At 42.3% G+C, this 15,931-nt stretch overlaps 1 protein-coding gene across 3 annotated transcripts in view; it reads right to left on the bottom strand.

Moving 5' to 3' along the window:
* The window catches only part of KIF26B (kinesin family member 26B), a 299,877-nt gene that overhangs the window by 271,672 nt on the left and 12,274 nt on the right, over positions 1 to 15,931 (bottom strand). Inside the window, exon 1 of one of the 3 annotated variants that reach the window (XM_081187999.1) lies at positions 8,477 to 8,578. The exons of the other annotated variants lie outside the window; for them this stretch is intronic. The gene's annotated coding sequence lies outside the window, so the exon portion shown is untranslated. Of the gene's footprint in view, positions 1 to 8,476; positions 8,579 to 15,931 lie in introns of those variants that run through there. 3 annotated transcript variants of the gene reach the window in all.

Raw genomic sequence — 15,931 nt, 5'->3', positions numbered from 1 at the left:
GGCTGTCAGGACAAAGAAGGTTAGCCACCCCTGCTTTAAACAGGATTTGCTACACCATTTTCCCATGCCCAGAGCTTGCCATGCTCTGAGGGTCTTTCCTCAGAGCAAGGCATCATGGGTGAGGTGGCCCTAAGAACTCCTGTTTAATGTTGCATAGCTTGCGACAGTAAAAATCTACACTGGAATTATTACAGTGATGGTAAATATATCCCTGCCCCCAGATGGGGACACAGAACCCCATCCATATCAAAAGATTCATATTCTAGACAGCTCAGTGGAGACCACATGAACATTTCTGCTTCCATATGCAAAATCTCCCATTCTAGATAAGGGTATTTCTACCCCATTTTAGCGTCAAATATGATTATGTGTTCTGGTATTTGCAACAAAATGGTTGGCACCTCTTTGTGCTTAAAAGTAAACGTTCTGCTAATACTAGTAACCATGTTCTGTCATGCTGTTGTAAAGCAGGAAGACCATGAGTATGCCCCACTGAGAGCAAAGGAAGAAAACTGGGCAACTTTCCTTGCAAGCCCAAAAATGTAATCGCAGCAATATTGCTCATCCACCACTCAAGCAAAATACAAATTCAATTGGTCTTAGCTAAATGATGTCTTGCTGTATTTCTGTCTCTTGGACATAACACTGCCAGGGTCTAGGAATCAGCACTCTTTAAAAAAAAAAAAACAGACTAAATGACACAAATTAGGAAGACTATCGTGGGTTTACTTAATTTGCATCCTTTATTATGTAGTGTAAATGGACAGGAGTGGGTGGGGGGATTTAAGGCATACAGTATTAGGAAAAGGGAGCAGGAAATGGAGGGATGGAGAAAGTCTGGATGTTACTTTGAGTAAAACCATTAATCCTTACAATTAGATCCAACTCAGGCCCAGAGTCTCAACTGGAATTTTCTGCACAGGTCCCCGTCCCCCCCTCCAAGAAGATAAGAAGAGCATGCTGGATAAGGCCAATGGCCCATCTAGTCCAGTATCCTCCTCTCAGTGGCCACCCAGCTGCACTCTTTCCTCTTGCAGTTTCCCACAAACTGGAATTCAGAAGCACCGCTGCCTCTGATCATGGAGACAAATCATGGCTGTCATAGCTGGTAACCTTGGAGAGCCTTATCCTCCAGGAATTTGCCTAATCCTCTTTTAGCTGCATCCAAGTTGGTGGATAAGGGCTAAAAACTGGCACTTAAAAAATAAAAGTGGAAACCTGAAAAATCTGTGCATCTTATTAGATTCCATGAAAGAGTGTAAATGCAAAGTCCAATCAGAGTCATGCAAATTTTACAGCACCCTATATATACTGCTATATGTCCCTACATAGGTCCTGATTAATAGGTACTATTAGGGTACAGTAAATGTCCAAGTAGATTCCTTTTCTTTATACTAATCACAATCATTGTAAGTATTTGTTACAATAGCCAAGGAAAGGAGCATTGCTCTCTTACAGACAAATGCACAATCAGGACTTAATCACACACTACATGAAAGGCAAAGTTTCCATTTTTTAAAAAATGGCATATTGGATGACTGGCAGCTGAATCTTCCAACATGCTGGTCGAACATTCTGTTGGAAATTTTGTGGTGAGGAGGCCTAAGGGTATACTGGAACCCATATGTATGGCCTGCTGGGAAGAAAAGCAACAAAACCAAAGGAATTTATCTGCAAGCCAGAAATGCAGTCCAATACATCCCAGTGTCTTTGTAGTCACTGGCCAAAAAACTGTAGGACAGGAAGAGATTTGCTTTTTATTGAGCAGAGTCGCATTTAGAATGCTGCCTCTACAGTTTTCTTTCTATCTTCACGGGTAAAAAGACTCGCAACCTAACATTACTTTCTAAAAACAAAAGCAAAAAAAACAAAAGCCCTTCTTCTCTGCCCCCCAGCTACAACTTAGGGTATAACTGCAGTGATCCTTCAGTCTGAGTCAGACTCTAGGCACTACACCACACTGGCTCTCATGGCACATCAGAGTGCTTTTGCATTCAGAGATATCACACACATTTCTTCCACGGGCTCTTCATCTTTAAAATAATATGCATGGCCAGCCCTACAATGAGACAAGAGTGAGGTAACTGCCTTTGGCAGCAGATGCTGACAGCACAGCAATGGCAGCCCCTTGCTTGTTCCTTCTGAGCCCCAACCATTCTCCTCAGTTAGAGATGTCTGTGCAACACAACCTGCCCTGTGCCCCCCAAGCCAGCCTGCAATGCTGTCCTATCATCAGTGCTGAAGCAGTGGCGTAGCGTGCAGGGGGGGGCCAGCCGCACTGGGCGCAACATCTGGGGGGGGCGCTCGCACTCGCAGCTCTCTGCCCCTACCGGGTTAGGGGGCGCAAATTACTTGCCTTGCCCCGGGTGCTGACAACCCACGCTACGCCACTGTGCTGAAGTAAAATTCAGCTTCATGGAACTGTACATGGAATGGGGCACCCTCTTGTCCTTTGCCTCAGGCAGTAAAGTGTCTAAGGACAGCCCTGAGATGCTGCTCTTATTTCCCTTAAATTTGTTACTAGAGATACGCAGCCATAAACAAAGGCATTAAAGAGGCCTGTGTAAGGACATTACACAACCCCAAAGTTTCTGCCCATTTCTCCTGGGAACTACATATGTACTAGCAATGCATCACCTCTCATGATTAATCAGTTTTCAGAGAAACTATCATTATCCTGAGTTAATAAGAGTATGCACAATCCAATAAAGGCCCAAGACCCATTTTTGTTCTCTACAGAGATTGACTAAGAAAAAACCCTGCCTCATCTTCGCCAGTGCAATGTGTTCAGGATGAAACACGGAAGCCCTTATTTCACACCTCTGATCCTTCCTGCTGGTTCCAGCTGGGAGTTCTAAAGTGCTGAGAGATTTTGATTTTGGAATGTGCTGCACAAGCCTATAAAATGCAGTGGTGCCTCGCAAGACGAAAAGAATCCGTTCTCTTCGTCTAGCGGTTTTTTCATCTTGCGAAGCAAGCCCATTGACGGATTAGAGGATTAGCGCTATTAGCGGCTTTTAGCGGCTTATCTGCTGATCGGATCAGCTGATAAGCGGCTTAGCGGCTTAGAAAAAGGGGGGGGACCAGCAGGAACTTGCAAGACATTGTCGTCTTGCGAAGCAAGCCCATAGGAAATTCGTTTTGCGAAGCACCTCCAAAACGGAAAACTCTTTCGTCTAGCGAGTTTTCTGTCTTGCGAGGCATTCGTCTTGCGGGGCACCACTGTATAAGCAACACAAGCTGGATGGCCATCTGTTATGGATGCTTTAGCTGAGATTCCTGCATTGAAGGCTTGGACTACATGATCCTTGGGTCCCTTCCAACTCTACAATTCTATGATTCTATAAGTTATCTTTTTTTAAAGTACATACCTTCACATATATTGACTTCTAATCACAAATTATTGGGACAGAAAACACGCAAAGCAAACACACATGAATAAAGAGTATCCCCCCAAAAAAATTTCTTAGTGCGTGAGCTTTTAAATTGTGGTGGCTAAGAGCATAGCTCTCAACTGTCCTGGGAAAATTGCGACATCCCATTTTTTCACATGAGAGAATGATGTTCATTTTGGGCCCCGCAATTTCACCCTGAAAAAAGTGCTTTTTCTGGGGCCACAATTTTGCCTGGGTCACATGAGTGGCCCGTAATTACAAACATAACAAAAGTCCTCATAAACAATACATAAAACATCAAGAAGTACACAACCAAACTGCAATTTCCACACAAATCATAGTATGAGCTAAAAGATACAAAAAAAATATCAATAAAACAACACACACACAACAAAACCTCTAAGCAGGACCCCAACCCAAGAGTCTGTTCAGCAGCCTCAGCTTTTGTAGCTGAAGTCAGTCAAGGCCCCACCATCCCAGGCCAGGTGGGAAAGGCCTGCAAGGCAGGGAGCAGGACTTCCAGGACTCACAGTCAAGATGGTAAGTGTAATAATAAAAAGATGTGAGTTACCTGTACATGGTCAGAGATCCTTAATTAAGATGTTATTGAAATCAATGGAGCTAATTACATCTAACGGAGTAAATTGTGGCAAGTACACCACTTATTTTCAGGTGCTGGGTGCAAACTTGGTGATACATCATAGTACGGAACTATTTCAGTAATCTGAGCACTCTGCTTTTCTGAATTCAGTGCATGCCCCCATGTCAATTAACTGTTTGATGATTAAATCAGTGGGGCTTATATATGCATGCATGCTCTCAAATGTACCCTCTGTGGAGATTCCTTTTGTTTGCTGGAACATCTGGTTATCTAAATGCTCTGGAAGTCCTTCACTGTACAGATAAAATATGCACCGTTCAGGTTTTTTAAATAACAGACAACACAGAAAAGACCGTAACAAATTACCATTCACCCTTTTTTTAAAAAACAAAAAAGTAGAACTACAGGAACAGCCACACAAAGCACCCTGAACAGGCTGAACATCCATTCGAGTTTTCACCACTCACAGCAAAACTAGAAATTTGATTCCTACATCTCAGAGTTGCTTCGTCACCTCAAGAGCAGATGAGCATCTGTCCTTCACATCTGTATGGCAAGCTCAAGAGCAAGACAATCCTGGGCTGTTCTGTTTTATCAGCTCCTATAAATGCAGGCTGCCAGGCAACGCAGCAGGCTGCTGTCTTAGGGGTTAGACTTAATTGCTACATTCACAGAGCCAGGGGCAATCCTATCCAGGTGAGCTATTAGTTAGCAGACAAAAGAAAAGAGGTTTAAAGTTTTTAGTGCACATGTTTTGAGGAAAAGAAACTGCAGTATGTACAGAAAGTAGGAGGGTTGTAGCAAATTAGGGCCTCTCATGTTTTGATTGCTCTAACATGCCTGAGCCATCCTGACAGGACCCATCACCATGCTGTGATAAAGGGATGCCTGGGCTTCTTCATGACTTCAGCCAATATACAGATGTCCTTCACATATGACTGCACTCTCAACATTCACTGCCGCTGCCCTTTTTTCCCTTTAGTTGGATAAATGAGGACTGGACTTGCATGGAGTTTGATTTCCGCCCCTTTCGCTTTGAAGTACACATACTCTCTGTCCCCAATATTTTGTTCAAGGCCATATAAGCATAAGAAAACAAAATGGGAAGTTCTCACTGTAGTTGCCACATCACCAACATCCTCCTCCCTGAATTTAAAAATTCACTTAAAAAATCAGGAGCCAAACTATGAAGCAAAGGGGATAAAAGAAGAATTGATCAGCTAAACAACATACATTAGACACCAGTTGCCATATACAGCACTCAGTAAAACTATGAAGAATTTTAATCCATCTTCTACAAAAGAAGCTACAGTGTGAACAACCATGATAGATAACTAGATAATACTTGAAGAAACTATTCATCAGAAAGGGACAAAGCTCCCCTTACTACTCTTCGCAATACAGATTATTAGCATTTATATGATGTCAAGCGTTGCCTTAGCCCTTTGATCTTAGATGAGATACAGGCTGGCTGTAAAGGAATAAGTAACGACGAGAGTAGGAGCCCAGAATACTCACCACTGTATTATTTAGCACAACAGGAAATATTAAGGTGCATTTAACAAGCAAGGATTCATCCAGGCCACAACTGACTCAGGACGGAGCACTATGATGCAAGTCAGAGGAGACCTATCAAGAGATCAATGCTAGACTGCATTGGTAAAATGGCCATTTCCTCCTATCAAATTAACTTCCACTCTCTTTCCTCATTCCATTCCTTCCCCAAGCAGTAATATTTGTCAGCTGATGGCTTTCTTCCCCTCAGGCTACTTCTCATTTGCTGCTGGGCTTTGCTCTCCAACAGCGTTTCTCAAGCACCACCCAGGTGTCCTGGCCAGGAGAAAGCTAGCAACAGCCACTTTCAGGCGGCACTCAGTGCCACAGACCGCCCACTGCCTCCCCACTGGTCGGCCTTGCCCCCTTAGCCATGCCAGTGTCGTTTGGCTGGACCAGCGCTGACAGCAGTAACTCCTTACATGCTGAGGAAAGGTGTCCAGGAGACAGAGGAGTTCAGGGGAGAGGGAAGGTCTTTCTCCTCTCAGGGGAAAGCGCCAAATGAGTTGCTGAGGGAAATTAGAAAGTGAGGCAAAATTAATATTTATGAAAAAATAAATAAATGCAGTGGAAATAGAATGGAAAGGGTAAGAAAGCTGTTATATACGCAAGAAGCGAATGTGAACGCAACAAGTAGAAGGGATAAAAGAAAACAGCAGTTTGTGGGGGCTAATATGGCACAAGCAGAATGTGAAAGGAGAAAAGAAGAAATCACAGGAGATGGGTAAAAGAAAATAATAATAATAATAATAATAATTTTTTATTTATACCCCGCCCTCCCCAGCCAAGGCCGGGCTCAGAGCGGCTTACAAGCAATAATAAAAACAAGATGAGTGATTACAACTTAAAAACAAAAATAAAATACAACATTAAAATAATGGAACATTAAAATATTAAAATGGAGCCTCATTGCAGGAGAAGGAAAAGAAAAAAGAAAAAGGGGGCGGAGGGAATCAAATTGGCTCCAATCCAAAGGCCAGGCGGAACAACTCTGTCTTACAGGCCCTGCGGAAAGAGATCAGATCCAAAAGAAAAATACTTGGATAGGCATGTGAAGGTGGGAAGGGAAACTGTACAAGAAAAAAATATTCTCCCTTAGAGCTTCCAAATCAGCAAATTCTGCCTAAAATGGAGAGGCTGAATCAGAGCAAATCTTTGGATTTAGCTTCAGGAAGCAGAGCTGTGGAACTCCTTGCCACCATGAAAATGCTATGGCAAAGAATTTGCCAATTTCCAAAGATGGATTAGATATCAATAGTAAATGATGTCAGCAATTGCTTATCCCTGGCTGTGCCACCATTTTGTGACTGGCTGTGCCTCTGCACCATCATTTTCTGACTGTTGAGCCTCAGTAAATTTTCAGCCATTTCAAGTGAGCCCTTAGGGTAGAAAGCTTGAGAACCTCCACTCCTGAGTGGCAGCATTATTCCTTATATAGATTGCTTGTTGGATCAGCTGGAACTATTTGTGTAGAAAATATATCACAAAAATAACCCATCAGAGGATTTACAGAAGTGTTGGAGAACTCTCTTCTCATGTGTATCCAACAAAGTCTGAGCCTAAGCATCTTCCAGACATTTTACAAGATCTAATTTTTGATACTGGTTAAGTCATCATCCATTAGTTATTTTTAGCAGATTTAAAAAAAAAAATATGCTGCAGCAATTGCATGGAGTTTGGGTTTGATGTTTTGGTTCCTTTGTAGAAGAAATGGATTTAAATCTATTTCAAAGTGGCTATGGCACACTAGGATATAGCAAGACTTTAAGACTCCAGCTGTACTTTTTTTTTTTTTTTAACCGAGGGTGAGTGATCAGTCTTGTGATTGTAGGGATTTTTCCTGTGCAAATGCTCACTGTTAATCAATGAGAAGAAAGAAAATGCAGCTTTTCAGAAAGTCTGAGCCTAAGCATCTTCCAGACATTTTACAAGATCTAATTTTTGATACTGGTTAAGTCATCATCCATTAGTTATTTTTAGCAGATTTAAAAAAAAAAAATATGCTGCAGCAATTGCATGGAGTTTGGGTTTGATGTTTTGGTTCCTTTGTAGAAGAAATGGATTTAAATCTATTTCAAAGTGGCTATGGCACACTAGGATATAGCAAGACTTTAAGACTCCAGCTGTACTTTTTTTTAACCGAGGGTGAGTGATCAGTCTTGTGATTGTAGGGATTTTTCCTGTGCAAATGCTCACTGTTAATCAATGAGAAGAAAGAAAATGCAGCTTTTCAGAAAAAATGGTATTTTTTTTACACATTTCCAGTAAATGAAGGATACTGGGGGGCTTATCTATGCTTCCTCTTGTCCCACTGCTTTCCGCAACCCCGGGGAAAACCTGCTCTTTAGCACTGAATTGGAGCAAACAGCACATTGGATTGACATTTGCTCCATTTTGGACTAAAGAGTGGGTTTTCCTTGGGAAAAGAGCAGGACAAGGGGGAAATTGCTCAGACTGCCCTAGGCATGAGACAAGCAGAAGTTTGGATGAGCCCTGACAGTGAACACTCTCACTCTCTTTTCTCTCTCTCTCTCTCTCTCTCTCTCTCTCTATATATATATATATATATTTTCAGTTCTTGGTATGCTGGGGAGGTGGGGAAGGGGGAGCCTTGAAAGTATACTAAGTAGTTGCTTAACTGTGCATTCCTTCAGCTACAAAGAACAAAGTCAAGACTATTAAATTCATTTCATTTAGTAGAAACAGGATTCCAGACCTTGGAAAGTCAGTACTTTACTCAGAAAACCACTTAGCCTTTTTTCTTTTCCCAAAGAGCTATGTTGCTAATCAGAAACAGGCTAGTCACTATCCATCACTGGAGAAGGCAACATACACACACACAAACACACAAAGATATATAGATATAGATAGGAGCAGATACACAACACACACACACAGAGCGTATTAAAGCAAAATCAAATCAAACCTGCAATAGGGCAATGAATCCTATCCTCCCACATTTCACAGGTAGATGGGTAAATAATGGTTCAACTGAGATTTCATTCACACAGAGGAATAGGGTATGCCGGGAACTCGTCTCAGTCTGACAATTTGCTGCAGATGCTGGCTTAGGGGAGCAATTTATCAGTGTCATCCACTTGCATTACTATACACTAGTTCTTCAACAGCACTGCTTCTGCCCTGGCTTCCCACACAATCCTCTCCAGCCCTTGAAATTCAGCCACAAAAAAGAGCCCTTATCTTGGCTTTCCTGCTACATGCCTATTGCAGTGATCCAAACTACTGTGATTCAGTGCAGGGTAGAAGGAAGAGTAGACACTTTGTTGTTGTGCTGATAAAAAGGGACCCCTAAAAATACAGACTATGGGTTTTTTTAAATCTCTTTCCCCCACCCTCAGACTCCCACACCAACCCTCTCTCTCTCCCTCTCTCTCTCTCATATGCACACATCCTTGTCCCTTCTTCTTTATATTCCCTTTGTATTGATGTACAATTCACTGTTTTAAAAAGAACATCACAAGAATTCAGCTCAGTGCAAATGACTCCTGAAAGATATAGGCATTTTAGATGCTTCATCTTTGGTTAAACTGAAATGGAATATTAAACAGGCAATACACAGAGACACAGAGCTACAGGGGAGCACTCAAGCACCAACATCCATTATTTAACTGCTGCATCAGCAGCAGACAAAGCTGTTCATATCAGACAATCCAGCCCAGTGGTTGGGTCATGTATCAGGGAGTTGGACGCATAAGGAACCAATCCCACCTGGTGTGACCTGATATCTGAACTTGGGCATGTCATTTTCTGCCCACTATTATTCTCTTGCTTCATCTTTCTTATCTCCTTGAACTACAAGGTTTTCAAGGCCCCCTCTCTATCCGTACATAAAACACATCAGGGCTGGCTCTCTCGGCCTCCATATTCCAAAAGCAAAAAAACAATAATAAATTCAGTGCTCTTTTTCTAGAAAAAGAGGTGCCGGAATGCACCATGAATGCCTCCCTCGTTCTCTTAGAATGATAATGGCGTACACCTGAGAGGTGCCAGAACTGAGTTCCGACGAGTTCCAGCTAAAAAAAGCTCTGAATAATTTCATCAACAAAAACAGCCAAGCCGTGCATAAGTTCTAATGTCTGGTATAATAACACAATCACCTACGTGATATTGCCATGTGCTGTAATGTCTCCCGGTGAAGTTGCTCTCCGCTTACACAGTTTGTTCCTTTCTAAATGATATGTGCTGGCAATTACTAACCCCAATAATTTTGCAAAGATTCAAGGAATATAAAGGGTAATGTGTTTGGAAAAGGTGCACCAGCACCATTCTAAATCTATGACAATAGGGCTGAAATCCAAATATTGGTTTGTGCTCTTTCATCCTTTTCTGCATGTACAATGGGACATTTGTTTCCAATGATAGCTCCTTGCACTACATCAGATGACATTCCCTAGACTTGCCATACGTCAGGAAAATTCCTGACGTGTCCTGGTTTTCAGGTGTAAAAAAGGCTTTGGGGGAATTTTGCCCAATTAGCAAAATGTCAGGGGAAAGCCAGATGCAGCGGAAGCAGCTCAAGAAACTTAAAATCACTATTTTCGGGTTAGGTTTCCTCCAAAAAGCTCAGCAACTTTGCGTGTATCAGGAATTTTACTTTTTGAAATACGGCAACCCTAATACTCTCTAAGCACCGTCTTTGACCTTCAGAAGCAGCTTGTCAGACAACTGAATAGAAAAATCTGCATTTCAACATGGGAAAGGGGGCAAAAGGTGGGGTAGAACTATCAAAATAAGTAGATAAAACTTAGTTATAATGACTACAAATGCTGATGCATTCACAGACATTATGAAATACAATACACCCTAAGTTTTTCCCAGTACATTCTATGTTAGGGCTGGATTAGACACCTACATGCAGGCTACAGGAAACCTTTTACTCATGGCAGTGGTACAAACAGGGTAAGTCAAATTTTAAGATCCACTTAAATCCTGGCCACTTACAAATTGCCAAAAAAGAAGAAAAAAGATGGAGAAGAAATGCATCACCCCCAAAAAGTGCAAAAGTGGGGTAAGATTTGCATCTGCCACGTACAGATGCAAATTCAGAAATAATTACTATGATCTACCAGGATGTAAGCCCCATTTAGTATGGTGGGTGTTTCTTCCTCCTAAATCCACAGTGTCGCACTGTAAAAGACCCTTTCCATAAAGCTTATTTTTGAACGTTACTCTGTACAAAAATGTATTGTGCATACCTTCCATGGAATAGGCCACTGTTAAAATGCTAGAAATTTAGATGTAATTGACTACAGAAATTTTCACATAAAAATTAAATATGTTGGAGGATGTGAATGAATTTTGTCATTACTCATAAATCATGTTGCTGCTTTCTATTAGGAAAATTATAGCCATATTTTAATAAGCGTATTATGGTTAAGAACCTTAAATATATTACAATCACAAATATGCATTAGCTGGCTTAATGTGTTTACTCACCGACAGAAACTGCTTGCATATAGGCACACAGTCTTTAAAAAGAAAAACAATACTGCTACCTTGCAAGATGCTTCAGGGACTGTCTTTCCCTCAGTCCAGCCACTCCCTCCAATTCATCACTCAGTTTTGTTTAAGTATTCAGAACACAAGAGGACTTGGGCAATTATAAGGGCAGGAAATGGAACATGAGTCAATAAGGTGAGGCATAACAGGTTACTGCCATTTTAGGTTGCATTTGAAGGTGGTGGTCTGCATTGCCCCAGGCAAAGAGCACATGGCTCCCCCACTGCCAGGATCCCAGGACTCCTCCCACCAAGACATAAGAGCATGAGAAGATCCTCCTGGATCTAGTCCAGCATCTTATTCTCACAAGATGGCTAGCTAGATGCCTGTGGGAGGCCTGTAAGCTGGGCATGAACACAACAGCATTCTGCCCGCCGGCAGTTTCCAGGAACGGGCAAGCTGCCTCTGTCAGTGGAGGTGGAACACAGCCATCATGGCTGGTCACTGCAGATAGCCTTCATCCAGTCCTCTTTTAAAGCCATTCAAGTTGGTGGCCATCACTGTTTCCTGTGGGAACGAGTTTCGTTGTTTAGCTCCATGAAGATGTGCTCTCTTTTGTCTGTCCTGAATCTTCCAGCATTCAACTTCATTGTATGTTCATGAGTTCTAATGTTATGAGAGAGGGGTAAGTTTACAAACTTCTAAACATGTCACGTCTTACTCACCATTTTTCTAAACTAAAAAGTCCTAAAAGCTGAAATTTTGCTGACAGTTGTTCCCTACCCACATTTAATCCAGCTCCCATCTTGGCGCAACCCAAACAATTGACGAATCCTCATCTGGAAGCACTGGAACTCCGCTCCACAAGGTTGCCATGTCTGAAGGCAGGACTCAGCTTTTTAGTGTTTATTGAAAAGCCACTGCCATTCCATCCAGCACAGACATCTTCCGATCACCCTATCCTGTGAAGTATTCCTGAACTTTTTACTGAAGCAAGGCAGCAAAAACAACAAGTTCGACCCCAGCCATAGGTCCTCTTTTATGGCCCAGGAACAGAGCAGAGGAAAGAAGCCTTTCCTTTAGCAAACACTACCCAGTCCTGAAGGGACGTGGGTGGCGCTGTGGGTTAAACCACAGAGCCTAGGGCTTGCCGATCAGAAGGTCGGTGGTTCGAATCCCCCCAATGGGGTGAGCTCCCATTGCTCGGTCCCTGCTCCTGCCAACCTAGCAGTTCGAAAGCACGTCAAAGGGCAAGTAGATAAATAGGTACCGCTCCGGCGGGAAGGTAAACAGCATTTCCGTGCGCTGCTCTGGTTCGCCAGAAGCGGCTTAGTCATGCTGGCCACATGACCCGGAAGCTGTACGTCAGCTCCCTTGGCCAATAAAGCGAGATGAGCGCCACAACCCCAGAGTCGGTCACGACTGGACCTAATGGTCAGGGGTTCCTTTACCTTACCCAGTCCTGAACCATCCCTTCCCACAGAACTTTTTGGTGGGGTAATAGGCCTAGTTTGCTCTAACCAGTCCAACCCCTAGGCATAGCCATCACCCAGCCAAAGGGTTGGGGGGGTGAGATGGTTCAGTGAGGGACGGATGGGCCCAGGGCTGGGTGACCCGTGGCAATATCAGACTTCTGTAACCCATCTCCTACCACACAGGCACTAATAATAATAATAATGGTAATAATTTGTATACCACGCAATATCTGTAAGATCTCAGGGCATTTCAGAGCCTAAAAATATGTTTCCGACAGCCAATCCCAGTTAGCCTTGCTCTTTTCTTCTTCTTTGGCAATCACTCGTAGCCAAGTAAGATTGTCTTCCATAAACACGGTATTAACAGTGAGTCTGTAAGTGACTGTGGAGGCCAGTTCTGGATCAACATGTCCTTCCACAGTGGAGACATAGGTTTCCAAGCGGGAAGTGATCATGGTGAGGGTTTGTCAAACGTGCCTTACTCTTAGCATGTTTCTCCTTTTCACCCTGAGTTCGTGCTTCTTCAAAGTCCATGACACCTTTGGTAAAGACTGTTCTCCAGTTGCAGCACTCACAGACCACTGTTTCCCAGTTATCAGTACTTATGCTACATTTTTTTAAGATTTGCCTTGAGAGAGTCTTTAAATCTCTTTTGTTGTACACCCGTATTTCGCTTTCCATTCTTGAGTTGGGAATAAGAGTAGTTGCTTTGGATGATGATAATAAGGCATCCAAACAATATGACCAGTCCAACTAAGTTGATGTTGAAGAATCATTGCTTTAACACTGGTGATCTTTGCTTCTTCCAGAACACTGACATTAGTTCGCCTCTCATCCCAAGTGATGTGTAACATTTTTTGGAGATACCATTGATGGAATGTTTCGAGGAATAGGAGATAGCGTTTATAAGTGGTCCATGTTTCACAAGCATACAGTAAAATTGATAGTACAATAGCTTTGTAAATAAGCATTTTGGCTTCCCTGTAAATGTCCCAATCCTCAGACACTCTGTGCTTCAATCAGGAGAAAGCTGCTTTCCCAGTTAGTAACCTAACATCTATAAACTGAACTAGCGGCAGTTTCCAAGTAGTCTTCAGAAACAGCCTTTGACTGATGGAAGGGGTTCCTTTTCGAAAGCACAGCATGAAAAAGCTTGAAAAAGAGAAGCGGGGGCAAAGAAGTACACTAAAATTACCCCTAGTTTTATTGGTACATTTTGCCTTAAACAGTGCCAAAGTTTGGATAACCCCACCACCTCCCCTCTTAAGACTCTAATGTTCACTCAGCAATGTTGAAAGAGAGTGCTAATTCTTCCAGTGGGACAAGTGTGAGTGATACCACCAATATTAACCTGATTTAGAGAACTTGTTAACTGTTAATAACATTCATTAGAGAATGAGAAACGCATGAGTCATGACTTCCAATTTGCTGCAGAATGGGCTTTTATTGTTTCATCTTGCCAGCCACTGTTAAGCAAGCAGAGAGATGAGCAGACAAATGAAGAGCAATAGCTTTTGTTCTGGCAATATAGCATCTAAGAGGTGGGATGGCTCCACAGCACCAGTATATATTGGGGCTGCAGGGGTGAGGCATGCTCTGTGATGGATGGTAGAGAAATGGGATTTTGAGTCAACCTCTGAAATCTGGTTGGGAAAAATGGTTTGGGTTAGCTAAAGCTGGCTGATGATATTAGCTGCTGTCACTTTAAGGTAACAAAGCACTGAAAAGGGGAAACTGAGTACAGTGGTACCTCAGGTTAAGAACTTAATTCCTTCTGGAGGTCCGTTCTTAACCTGAAACTGTTCTTAACCTGAGGTACCACTTTAGCTAATGGGGCCTCCCACTGCGCCACCACCACGCGATATCTGCTCTGATCCTGAAGCAAAGTTCTTAACCCGAGGTACTATTTCTGGGTTAGTGGAGTCTGTAACCTGAAGCGTCTGTAACCTGAGGTACCACTGTATCTTTAATATTGTCAAACATAGTACAAGCAAATAGTATGGGACTGATTCAGGTGTTAAAAAAGCAGACATTTCTCCTCGGACTGCTACTTCAGAATGGGGGGAATCTCATAATTAAATGCTCTAACATAAATAAGCAAACATATCCGTCCAACCAATCCTACTCTGACATGTTTATTTCTCTGTATACAAGGGGGGTGGATTGACATGGGAAAGCGTTCAAACATGAACTCCTTGCTTACATTTAAAGGTGATGTGGTCCCAAGTACAGTATGCTATTTCTAAATATATAGATTGGTGTTGATGAGTCTATCAGAGGCAACGTTAGATGACCAGCATATTGCAAACCTTCACCCAAAGAAATGTGCTTTCTAATAAGGAAGAAGGGGGAGATACATGTGGTGGAGTTCTGTACAAAGAATAAACAATCCATTTCTGTTTATCCTGTGGCATCTGATCACAGAATATGTCAGTGCATAGCTCTGTAATACAGAGGTGGGGAAGATTCCTAGTTCTAAAAGCTAACAGATTTCATACCAGCACATTATATATGACAGGTCATACACTTCTGACATTTGTGACAGTCACACATAACAAATTGCTGAAACCAGGCCTGAATAAAAATGCAGGACGTACAGTAGTCTAGGGCTCTGCACAGAAAACCACAACAAGCTGTTCAGTTTTGTGTTTGGAACTATCCCAATTAGCTGATGTTCCAAAAATAATCCAGGATATTAGACTGCTGATGCGGCTGAGTCTGTGTGAACGGTTTTCTTTCCTCTGTACACAAAGCTACTCTGGCTCTAACAATCCGCTGATTTGGGCAGCCTGCCCAGTACAATGTGCTGACCCATATTTAGGATGGATGATCTTTTATTTTTTTTAATAGAGGAGAAATCGTTATGGAATAGTTCTTCAACACACATATAAAACTCTCTCCTTAACCCACAAGGCAAACACCACAAATTCTCTTTCTTGTGAAGCAAAATGTGGTTATTTAAGAAATATATTTATTTAAAACCAGTTTTGTCCCACTTTTTCTCCCTAAGGAGACCTGAAAGTTGTACCCTAAAACAGTACCACAATATGAAGAAGCAATATTAGGTTCTTTGAGATCTGGACTAAGCACCCAGAATTCTCAAACATTCGCAAAGAGAACCTCATAACTGATCATGGGCTAGGCATTTTGAAAAACATGCACACAACACCTGCAGCCAACCAGATCCACAACATAATGTTTGTGGAGGGAAAGAATGTGATTAAAGAACTGTAATGAAGGAGTCTCCTTTCCCAAGTAGGATACATTAACCCTACAGCCCACTCCAGAGTCTTGCCCTACACAAATCTCCTCCCTGAGGTAAATGGGTGTAATATACTTCCACCAATACATTTTCAAGAATGGTTCTTTAGAAGAAGTTAAAAATGCACCTTAGCTCTTAGCATAGTGAGAATATTGAATACAGATGAGTATCAGCCTCATCTCCC

The sequence above is a fragment of the Podarcis bocagei genome (assembly GCF_964188305.1).
Source record: "Podarcis bocagei genome assembly, chromosome: 3".
Taxonomy (NCBI): Eukaryota; Metazoa; Chordata; class Lepidosauria; order Squamata; family Lacertidae; genus Podarcis; species Podarcis bocagei.
Note: the sequence above shows the minus strand (reverse complement) of the source record. Positions and strands in the feature narration are given on the sequence as shown.